Genomic DNA, 11,181 nt, shown 5'->3' with positions numbered 1-11,181 from the left:
AATTTTTTTCTTAGGGACACGGGTGGTGCTGTGGGTAAAAGCCTCAGCGCCTAGGGCTTGCCGATCGAAAGGTCGGCGGTCGAATCCCCATGCCGGGGTGCGCTCCCAGCGCCTGCCAACCTAGCAGTTTGAAAGCACCCCCGGGTGCAAGTAGATAAATAGGGACCGCTTACTGGCGGGAAGGTAAACGGCGTTTCCGTGTGCTGCGCTGGCTCACCAGATGCAGCTTTGTCACGCTGGCCACGTGACCCGGAAGTGTCTCCGGACAGCGCTGGCTCCCGGCCTCTTAAGTGAGATGGGCGCACAATCCTAGAGTCTGTCAAGACTGGCCCGTACAGGCAGGGATACCTTTACCTTTACCTTTTTAATTTTTTTCTTAAGGTTAGGCTGCAAATGTGCAGGGAGTTGATATCCTTCTGACTTGACCTCGGAGTTCCTCAGACGCATTCCTGTCAACAGCTCTCTTGATCATGTGAGGAAAATCTACAACACATCCCACCCCCCTCAAACCAGTGTTACCCCAGTTTCCTGGAGGGTATGGGTATTTGGGGGGGGGTGATGCTTGAATATTGCGTAAACCTGAGTTTAATTTAGTGTTGGGAAAAGAAGCACCAGCTTCAGGATGTCTGTTACGGAAGGGGGGGGCATGTCTTCTTCACCTTCTTCGCTACAATATATTTGCTCAATTTCTCTAGGACTCCATCACCCCTCCCCTGTCCTCCATAATCCCTCAAGGTGTCAAGACCCTAATCCTGTCAAATCGCTCTGATCAGCCTTTCCTCCAGGCAATGTCAGGTGGCAGACTATGCATATTTGGGACCATTGTTTTCTCATCCCCAGGAAGTGTTTATCTGTGCATATCTCCAGCTCTGCATATTCCCCCCTCCCTCCTCCATATGTTAATCTGTGTAACCCAACCTCCCTTTAATATATTCATGATGTAATCTGTGTAACCAAACCTCTCTTTAATGTATTCATGACGTGTTTTGCACTGTATTCTGGGACATGGAGGGAGTTTCAAAAACTCATGTCACCCCTTTCTCACTGTTCAATCTCGCCTTGAACCTGTTGCGCAATAAACTTGGATCTTCTGCAGTTTGCTCCTGTCTCCGGCTGAGCTCATTTTCCTCCGCAGGGACCCACGGACTTAGTCCGATGAGCTGGGTGGCAGAACAGCCTCGCACCCAGATTTTAGCCGTAACAATGTCACTGGACCTTGCTTGGAGAGAACAGATGCATGGTGGGGAGAGGTAAATTGTCTGCTGTGTAAGATTTTACTTCCTCTTCATAGACAAGGACGGTGGATCGAGTTTCCTTGATTCGTCAGCAAGGACGCGGCGTGGACTCATCAGAAACAACAATCAATATGAAATGGAAACATTGGCGGGAAGAGAGAGTGAAAGTTGGAGCCTTCTCTGAGTCAATGGTACAAGAGGCTTCTTGACCTCTTTCCCCTCAGCCTCAGGACTGCAGTGAATAAAGTGGATAAACAGTCACAAGTCCAAGCATGGTGGGTAGAAATTGTAACTCAAGAAGAAGGTAGCCCACCATGAGGCACCCAGCCACTAGGGTCAAATTTGCACCATACATTTACAGCAACTGCTTTGAACAATCATGGCTTCCTGCAAAGAATTCTGGGAGCCGTTGTTTGTCAAAGGTGGCTGAGGGGTGTTAGGAGACCCCTACTGCAATTCTCGGGGTTGTTGAACCATCAACCCCTCTTCACAAAAGGACTGATGTATGGTGGCCTAGGTCAAATTGTTGCTTCTTGCCAGCCATGGGACTGGGGAGGCTAGGGTTCAAACAGCCCCAAACATCTGGAGAGTCTGGAAATGGGTGCTCTAGGGAGCAAAATAACAAAAGACATAGGAACATAAGAAGCTGCCTCATACAAATCATATTGTTGGCCCATCTAGCTCAGCAGAAGGTGCCCTCTAGGTGTTGTTGAACTGCAACTCCCATCAGACCCAGCCAGCATAGCTAACGGTAAGGAATGATGGGAGCTGTTGTCCAGCAACACCTGGAAGACACCATATTGGCTATCCTTGGTCTGTACTAGCAGTGTCTCCAGCTGTTTTTGGACTACAGCTCCCATCATCCCTAGCTAGCAGGACCAGTGGTCAGGAATGATGGGAATCATAGTCCAAAACCACCCGAAACCCAAGTTTGGGAAACCCTACTCCAGGGTTTCAGAGTGGACTCAGTGGAGACCCTGGCAGACCTACTTGGGAGATGCTGAGGACCCAACCAGGAACCTTTTCTGTGCAAAATAGGTGCTTGTCCACTGAGTTACAGCCCTACCCCACAAAAAGGGAGACTTGAGCACCTAGACAGGAGACTGAAGGGGCATAAGGGTCTCCAGATCAAAGTCTCACCCACTGGGGCGAGATATTCTGCATCTCTATTTAAACTACAGCAATTATTTCTAAATGTGCACACGTGCCTATAAATCAGTAAGCCCAAATGTTATGCAAATCTGTGTCCTCTCCTGACTGCTATTTTGATGATGCATTTCCTTTCTGGGTGATGTGTAAGTAGCTACCCTTTTGTGAGTGTACAAGGAGGTCTGTGGCTTGGGCAATGAAGCCTGGCATGAGAATTGGGGTTTTCCAAGCGCATGCCACTTTTCTGTTGTGAAACCTTGGAGGTTCTTAATATTTCTGTCATCTGTGCCATCCTGTAAGGCAGGGCTGGGAACCTGCAGTCCTCCAGATGGCCAGGATGTTGGGAGCTGGAGACTAGCCACACCCAGAGAGCCATATGTTCCCCTACCCCTGCTGCAAGGCAGGCTTCGCCAACCTGGTGCCCTCCCGATGTCCTGGAAGACAACTTGGTTTTATGGGAGTTGTAGTCCAAAATACCAGGTTGGAAAAGGCTGATGTACTGATAATTTACCAAGTATAGGTGTGTAGGATACGTCATTCTCTAGCACTTAGAAGAAAAGTCTGGAGTGACTTTGGATACTAAACTGACATTCTATTCCATCAGGCTGTCTCAGTGGAAGAGATGGGAAGGAGGACTCCCTCTATATGCTTTGCTGAAAGACCAGCCTCACTAGACACCTACCCTGGGATTATTACTATGCCAACTGGTCAGTATAAGAACGACTACTTGAGAATTGGCACCTGAGTTTGCTTCTCCACCTCCCTCTTCCCAGCCTGTCCCCTTTCCCTTGTCTGTCGGATTTCTTAGATTATAAACCTGCGGGTGGTTTTAATTTATTGGATGTGCAAGCCGCTCTGGGGAGGCGCTTTTTTTGCTGAAGAGCAAGGCACAAGTGCTCTAAATAAATAAATAAAGCAAGCTCAGGTTTAGGGTCCGGCCCTTCCATCAGGCAAAGTGATATGGCAGCTGCCTCAGGTGGCAGGTGCTGTAAGGTTTTGGACTGTGAGGTTTTGGAAAGCAGAACTGTTTGTGCCATATGGCCGGGAATATAGGTGCCAACTCCCTGGGTACCTGAGCACCCACAAAATTCCCCAGAAAGGGGCCGGTCACCAACAAATTTCGGTGTCAGGGCCATGGCACTCATGGCCTCGGGCACCCAGTCGTGGGGGCCAAACTGGCATTCCTGTGGCCTGGCCGTCACCCCGTAAACTAACATGCTGCTCCCCAAGTGTGTGTGTGTGTGTGTGTGTGTGTGTGTGTGTCAGAGAGAGAGAGAGAGAGAGAGAGAGAACGAACACTGTCCCAGTGCTGCTGCTGATGTAAGATTGAGCTGCCAGATCAGTTGGCTGTCAACCAAAGAATGGGGTGTGCAGATGCCATTTCATACTTCATCCCAACAGAGATGGCTGATGACCACTGGACCCAGTGGGGCAGCTAAGGGTGACCCTTAGCTGGAGGTGGTCAGTTTGTTCTGGTTTTCTCCTTGTCCTCCCCACTTGCAAATATTTATTTATTTATTTTCATATAATTTCCATACCGCTTGATTGTAAAAAAAAAAAAAAACCCACAAAAACCCCTCAAACGGATTAAAACAATAAAATGATCCAAAAACAGTTAAAACCAGCTATTTAAATCATTCAAATAATGAAAACCAGCAATAAGCAAAACACAGATTAAAACACGGGAAAGTTCTGCATATCTGGACAGGCTAGCCTAAACAAACACCTTTTTAGTAGTCGCCAGAAAGACTACAGTGAAGATCAATTTCTTTACAAATGCGGAACGAGTATTATGTGGCACTTAAAATGCAGCCGTACAATTGCTTAGCATCTATCTGAACTCAACCCTGTGAGGTAGGCTAGGCTGAGAGGCCCCTTTCTCCAGCTCCCTTCCTCCCACCATCAGACAAAGTTGAAGGGTGAGACCAGGTGCCCATAACAATATTTGTGATTGGCTGTGCTGTTCACAGGTGTGATTGGCCAGCAGAGGAGATGGGCAGAAAAGACTCGGGGCAGTCTCTGAATGATTGGAAAGTTATGAATGGGGTAGGCGGATGGAATACAAGACAGCCTTGGATTTTGAAGTGGTCAGTCCCCTCTGCGCCTCAGGCAGCAAAATGTGTTTTCTCCCATTTCCCCCTCCCTTGCTTTTTATTACCATGTCTTAGCATCAGGCTATGTTTGAGGCAGGCAGGCACTCTGCACATTCTCAATGGCACCCTGTTTATCCTTTCTTTAAAGCAGGACTATTCCTCCACCAAGGGTGGCATTTGCTGTGGCGCTTACTTACTTGGAGGGATGGAAAGGCATTCTCTGTGTACACAAAGACCTTTTAAAAATCACTTCATGTATAATATATTACAGCAGATGGGTGGCTCTTAGCTGAGGAAAGAATGTGCTGCCCCAACTCAATTTTTCCCTTCCTTTAAATTGTGGCTACTTAAGTGCCATGCTCACTCAGTGTGGCGAGAATGCACTCTGCACATGCTCAAGTTCACGGAATCCACTTTTTATATTTAAAAACTCCCTGAATATCACGTCTGAAGGTTTCATTCAACATGCTCGAATCAACTCTGTTTCTTAAAAGTAACCCCCTGTGTATCCGAGCTGTATCTGGTTATACTTAAACAAGGAAAGGAAAGCCCTCTGTTCATGCTTAAGCCCCAGTTGTCTGCCTGTGTGTATGTTTCAGAAAGCCTAACTTCATGTATGATAGCTGGATAGCTCAGTTGGTGGAGCATGAGACTCTGGGCCGCAGGTTCGAAGTCCACGTTAGGCAAAAGATTCCTAAAATGCAGGGGGTTGGACTAGATGCCCCTTGGGGTCCCTTCCAATTCTGTGATTCCATATCAGACCTGGTCATTCATTGGGGTGGGGACACGCCCCCTGTACGTGCTTGACAACGTGGAAAAAATAACCACGTCTTCACACGGAGCAGAGCTGTCCCTGCCTAGTTAGGTACGCGCTCTGCACATGCTCAGGGGCGTCTTTTTTGCTCTTTGTTTTGAAGACAACCCCTGCCTACCGCGGGTGTGTGACGGGGGGGCGGTGAGCGAGAGCCGGCTCGTCACATGACCTCTCCTTCTCCGCCTGCCGGGCCCTTTAAACCCTTCTCCGCCGAGCCAGTGGGAGGAGACCGGGGCCGGCTCGGAGGCACCGGCGGGGGCGCCTCTTCCTCGCAGCGGGAGCTGCTGCGCGCCGGTAGCGGCTCGCCTGCCCGCCCCAGCGCTTCCCTTCTGTCCCTGCACCCTGGTACCGACGCCGCCCGGCGAGGACCGAGCCCGGGCGGACCCGACGCCCCTTCCATGCCTCTCCAAGCCCGGTAAGCGCTGCGCCCTCGCCGCCTCCCCCTTCGCCCTCTCCTCCTCCTCCTCCTCCAAGGAAAAGAAGCAGCAAAATCCGCCGCCTCCTGCTGCTGCTTTTCCGCGGTCCTTTCCTCCTGCTCTTAATCCCAAGATTTTGCTCTTTGCACGAGCGGGAAGGTTTGCTGGGGGTGGCTCGAAGGAGGGCCGCGATTTCAAGGAATGGTGCTTTCCACCGATCGTCTCCTTTTGCAGTTTTTAAAAATTATTTTAATTGTGGCTTTCCCATTAAGAATCGCTTGTTTTGCGTGTGTGTGCTGTTATAGGCTGTGCGGGGACGCTGGTCTCTCCTCCACCCTCCGGATCAGTTTGGTTTGTAACGTTGTGGGGGTTTGTAAAAACGCAAGCGCGAATGGGTGGTCTGCTGGGGAAGCAAAGCAGCCCCCTGCGGGGTTTGCTTCCTGCTGGGTGTGTTGCGAGCGCTGCCACCTTAAAATGACAGGAGGTGCACATCTGGATTGTGCAGCTGTGTGGGGGCTCCCCCCCCCCCGCCGCCGCCACTTACACACGCATGCACATACACACACGCCACTACCTTCTGGGGTGCAAATTGGTCCTGAAGAATTTGGCCCTTCTGTGTGTTTTGCACGTGCGTGCGTGACAGCTATTTAGGGGGGGGGGAAGATCCACACAAGCCCCTCTTGTAAATTTGCACTGCCTCTTGGAGAATCGTTAGGTGTTGCCTCTCTCTGTGTGTGTTTTTGTGTGCATGTGCATGCATAGGCGAAATATTTAGGGAGAAATATGTTTCCTCCTCCTCCCTCCTTTTCGCTATGCCTGTTTTGTTTGCAATTTATCGTTGCTTTTCTCTGTCGGGTGGTGATCGTGTGTGTGTGAGAGAGAGATTCCCTCCCACTCCCTCCTTTCTCTTGCATATTACAATGCCGTACACACACACACACACACACACACACACACACGGCCAGATCGACGTGGTGTTTTTTGTTTTTTTGCATCCTGAGTGGTGTTGCGTGAAGCGAGGACGGCGATCTCTTGGGAATAATCCATATTCTATGAACCTGCCAATCCTTCCTTCCTTCCCTTAATGAGATCTGGGAGACGCAGCACGACGGCTGCCCCCTCCACCCCGACTTGCAATTATTTTGCAAGGAGACACGTGAAGGGAGGAGGCCTTTCTGCAGGGGAGGGGGCCGGTGGGTTGCCTGCGTGCTTTCCTCTCTTTCCACCTACACCTGCGTGGGCAGACATCAGGTGCGATTAACCAGATAACCACAGATTCGGCTGCAGAAATCCGTATCTGAGACTTCCCAGTCTGCCCACTGACTGACCACATGTAGTGTGAGAATTGGGTCAGAGTGGCTGTAGGGTCCTCTCCTGCCTTCTTCCTCATCAGTGGGTCCTGGGCTGTTGTTTTCCCCCTGCAAATGACTCAGGGGAGCAAGGAGATTATTCTCTGTGAGGTGGATGTATGCTCCAGATGTGGGGCAGGCAGGCTCCTTGAGCAACCCCCTGACCCTTCCCTTTGCTCCCTGCACCTCTTTGCTTCCCAGTCTACAGCTCCGTGCATGAATGCTTGCCATTATGGTGGGCTGGATGTGCAGAAGGTGCAATGGCAAGGCGTGTGTGTGTGTGTGTGTGTGTGTGTGTCTCCGTGTGTGCTCTGCATGCAAAACATTTCATCTGTGTCAAAGGTGGAGGATGCTTCTGTCTTCGCTGCCAAGGCGGAAACCCCACCAAAGAATTTAGGGCTAATGGCTAATGGCAACCCTTCGCCTCAGGGGGGAAAGCTTTGTTTGGGAAGGATGGGAATGTTGTGAGGAGACTGAATTTGCCCCTTGATCGGTTCTATCACTGCATCTCTCATTCTCTGACTTCCATTTGTCAGTCACACTAGTTGGAAGCAGGCTTCTATATGGAGTGAGCTTTTGCTTTCGTTCAATAATGTGTTTCTGGCCCTAACCAAATGGGGTTGGGCCCTTGTCGGGGTTTTTTGGGTTGTGTGTGTGGTACATGCTCTTGAATACATCCTTCAAGTGTGAGGAGGCAGTGAATTGAGGAAGGGCTTGCCCTTGTCTTATAATAATAATAATTAATAATAATAATAAATAATTTTTATTTATACTCCGCCCTCCCCGGCCAGAGCCAGGCTCAGGGCGGCTAACACCAGTAAAATTACAGTAAAAACATAATAGAGGAAAAAAACCAATTAAAAATACAGGTTAAAATGCAATTTAAAATGCAGCCTCATTTTAAAAGTGGCCCATAGATCAAAACCATAAGGGGAGGGAAACATAAGGGTCAGACTGAGTCTAGACCAAAGGCCAGGCAGAACAACTCTGTCTTGCAGGCCCTGCGGAAAGATATCAAGTCCCGCAGGGCCCTAGTCTCTTGTGACAGAGCGTTCCACCAGATTGGAGCCGCAGCGGAGAAAGCCCTGGCTCTAGTTGAGGCCAGCCTAACCTCTCTGTGGCCTGGGACCTTCAGGATGTTTCTATTTGCAGACCGTAGGTTCCTCTGTGGGGCATACCAGGAGAGGCGGTCCCATAGGTACGTGGGTCCTAGTCCATTAAGGGTAGTGGTTGCCTAGTGAAAAGGAATCCTAGAACTGTAGAATTGGACAGAGGGACCCCCATGGGTCATCTAGTCCAACCCACTGCAATGCAGAAAGCATCCATGACTGGTGGCCACATATAATGGGACAAAACCAAGTGCTGCTTCCTGGTGGGGGGCTCCTACCATTGGCAGGACATTAGCAACAAGAAAACTAGCGTTCAATAATGATCTTGACTGGCTGCGGGTTGTGGAGGGATGCTTAATTCTCCTTGTGTCTCCCCCACTCCACACACAAACCACCACCAGTTGAGAATGTATTGCTCCTGTCAAAAGGAGCTTGTACATGTGTTGGTTGATCTCAGAAATGAATTCCTGAGTGGCAGCCCAGCCATTCTAGCAGATAAGCCCCTTCCTAAGTTCTTGTAATAATTTAGAAGATGGGACCAAGATTTGGGAAGGTTGGGTAGGCAGCTGAAGGATTTGCTCACCTCCCAAGCGCATTACAATTTATATGGATGCATTTGTAATTCCTTTTTCCAAGGAGTTTAGGGGTAGGGGGGTGCATGTATTTCCCTCAACCCCCCCCCAACTTCCAATCTAACAACAACCCTGTGAGGTTGGCAGGAATAGCGACTGGCTCAAAGTTACCTGAGTTGGTCTTTGTGGCCCTGTGGGGATTTGAACCTGCTTGCCATGGGCCTAATCCAGCACTCTAAGCCAGGCTTCTCCAAGCTAGTGCCTGCCAGGTATTGTGGACATGGGCTCTCACCAGCGCAAGATCATTTTTGTGAACGCAGCAGGCCACATTCTCAGCGTACATTTAAAAGGACTACAAAACCACTTTAAATAGCCATGGCTTTCCCCATTGGGCCATGGCACTCACAGTAGTAAGCTAGTCAGTCATTCTCTGAACCTAACTTGCCTCGGAGGGGGTTCGTGGCACGGATAAAATGCAGGCAGGCCATGCTTGAGCTCTGAGGAAAGGCATGATAAAAAATAATCAAAATAACATTAAAAACTGAAAAATGCATGTTATCAACAGTTCAGTCTATACCTCAGCAGTTGCAGTGTGTTTGCAGGTTTAGTGTTTGTGGATTCTAGATGCATCTTGTCTCTAGCACATGGGTTGGATTAATGCCTGGGAGAGACCAGGGTTCAAACCCCCACTCAGCCATGGAGCTTCTTGGGTGACCTTGGGCCAGTGTTGTTGTGAGGATAAAGGGAATTATAGAATCTTAACAATTGTAGAGTTGGAAGGGACCCCTTAGGGCCATCTAGTCCAACCCCTCAATACAGGGAGAACCATGTGTGCTACCATGTGCTCCTTTAGAGAAGAGGTGGGATATAAATGTGACATATAAGTAAATATGTGTGTACTTCCTGCTCTGAGACTTAAGTGTCCCAGGATGCCTTGGGAGGGGAGGCTAAATCCCAAAGAAGGATGGAAGTTTTAAGAAGGTATTTCCCAATCCAGGCAAATTCTGGTACAAGGGTTGCCAGGAATATTGTCCAGAGAGTAGAGACCACCGGCTTAAATGTAGCTGCTGTTTCTGGTAGGTAATGTTACTTGTTATCAGGGCAACAGTTCCACATAGCTGAAATCAATTCATTAAAATGTTCAGTTCTGTTACCGTTGGCTTTAATATAGAGCTGCCATACGTCCGGATTTTCCAAGACATTACTGGGATTTCAAAGGTGGAATTGACGTCTGGGATGCTCAAGTTTTGGGATGTCCTGGTTTTTATTTTTTGAAATACGGCAATGCTACTTTAATAGTGATTAAGGGTGGCAGTCAGCTGTACTTGGAGCACATCAGTTGGAATGAATGAACAGGACTAAGCTAGGCCTTTTAATTTCAGTGGATCTACTCTGAGTAAAACTTACCACCCAGAGCTCTCTTTTTTTCCTCATCACAATACATGTGTTAATTAGATCACCAAATGCCAGGATGCCTGTGCTTATCGCTAACAACTGTTTTGCGAATGTTAATTATAACTGTTAACTCCGGCTGCTATTAAAATATAGCCTATATAACTCGGGGTAATGCTGCATGCATCTCAAAAAGTGGACCACCATCAGTGAAACCTTGTTCCAGGGATGCGGCTCCTTCATGGCCTCCAGATGTTGTTGGACTCCAAGTCCCATCAGCCTCAGCCAATACGGCTGTCAGGCATGATGGGATTTGGAGTTCAACTATTGCTTGAGCAGCACAGGGGTCCCCCCCACCTCTCCTTTTGCCATGATACCTTTGATGCGTCTTTTAAGCTTTGTGGAAAGGACCAGGAAGCTGCCTCAGGCTTGAGTCAGACCATTAGTCCATCTAACTCAGTACTGTCTGCACTGACTGGCAGCAGCTCTCCAGGATTTCACGGGGGAGTCCTCTCCAGGCCTACCTGGAAATGTCAGAGATTGGACCTGGAAATCTGTGTGCAAGGCAGATGATTCTGTTACTGAGCTGTGAAAATGAAGGATGGAACAAGTCTTTCCAGAGGCTGGGACCTGAACCAATGTATTCAAGTTACAAGGGGACTCCGACTAAACATCAGGAAGAACTTTTCTGGCAGTAAGAGCAGTGAGACAGTGGAACAGACTCCCACAAGATGTGGTGGACTCTCCTTCCTTGGAGGTTTTAAGCAGAGGCGGGGTGGACACCTGTCTTGGACGCTTTAGCTGAGATTCCTGCATTGCCGGGGGTTGGACTAGATGACCCTGGGGTCCCTTCTTTCAAACATGGCCGAGACGGCGCCCCCACTGGAAATGGGTACAATTGATGGTAGATCAAATCCCTTTCAGCCTGGCAGTGGGGGGTTGTTGGGGCGGGGTGGGCTCACCAGGTGAGCCTAGCAGGAACCTGTTTCAGCTGCTGCCAAGCCCAGTATGGGTCAAAGCCATGTCTGCTGGAGACACCTTCTGCCTAGTTG

The 11,181-nt window shown here is 49.2% G+C and overlaps 1 protein-coding gene across 6 annotated transcripts in view; it reads left to right on the top strand.

Moving 5' to 3' along the window:
- Nucleotides 1-379: 379 nt before the first annotated feature.
- SH2B2 (SH2B adaptor protein 2) overlaps nucleotides 380-11,181 on the top strand; it is a 56,560-nt gene continuing 45,758 nt past the window's right edge. For 2 of the 6 annotated variants that reach the window (XR_013833501.1, XM_079955599.1), the window contains exon 1: nucleotides 5,494-5,706. The gene's annotated coding sequence lies outside the window, so the exon portion shown is untranslated. Of the gene's footprint in view, nucleotides 473-1,291; nucleotides 3,092-5,493; nucleotides 5,707-11,181 lie in introns of those variants that run through there. The other 4 variants (XR_013833502.1, XM_079955596.1, XM_079955598.1 and 1 more) reach the window with 3 other exon arrangements.

Source organism: Podarcis cretensis (genome assembly GCF_951804945.1).
Source record: "Podarcis cretensis genome assembly, chromosome: 15".
NCBI classification, from domain to species: Eukaryota; Metazoa; Chordata; class Lepidosauria; order Squamata; family Lacertidae; genus Podarcis; species Podarcis cretensis.
The sequence above is the reverse complement of the archived record's forward strand: the minus strand, read 5'-3'. Positions and strand labels throughout refer to the sequence as shown.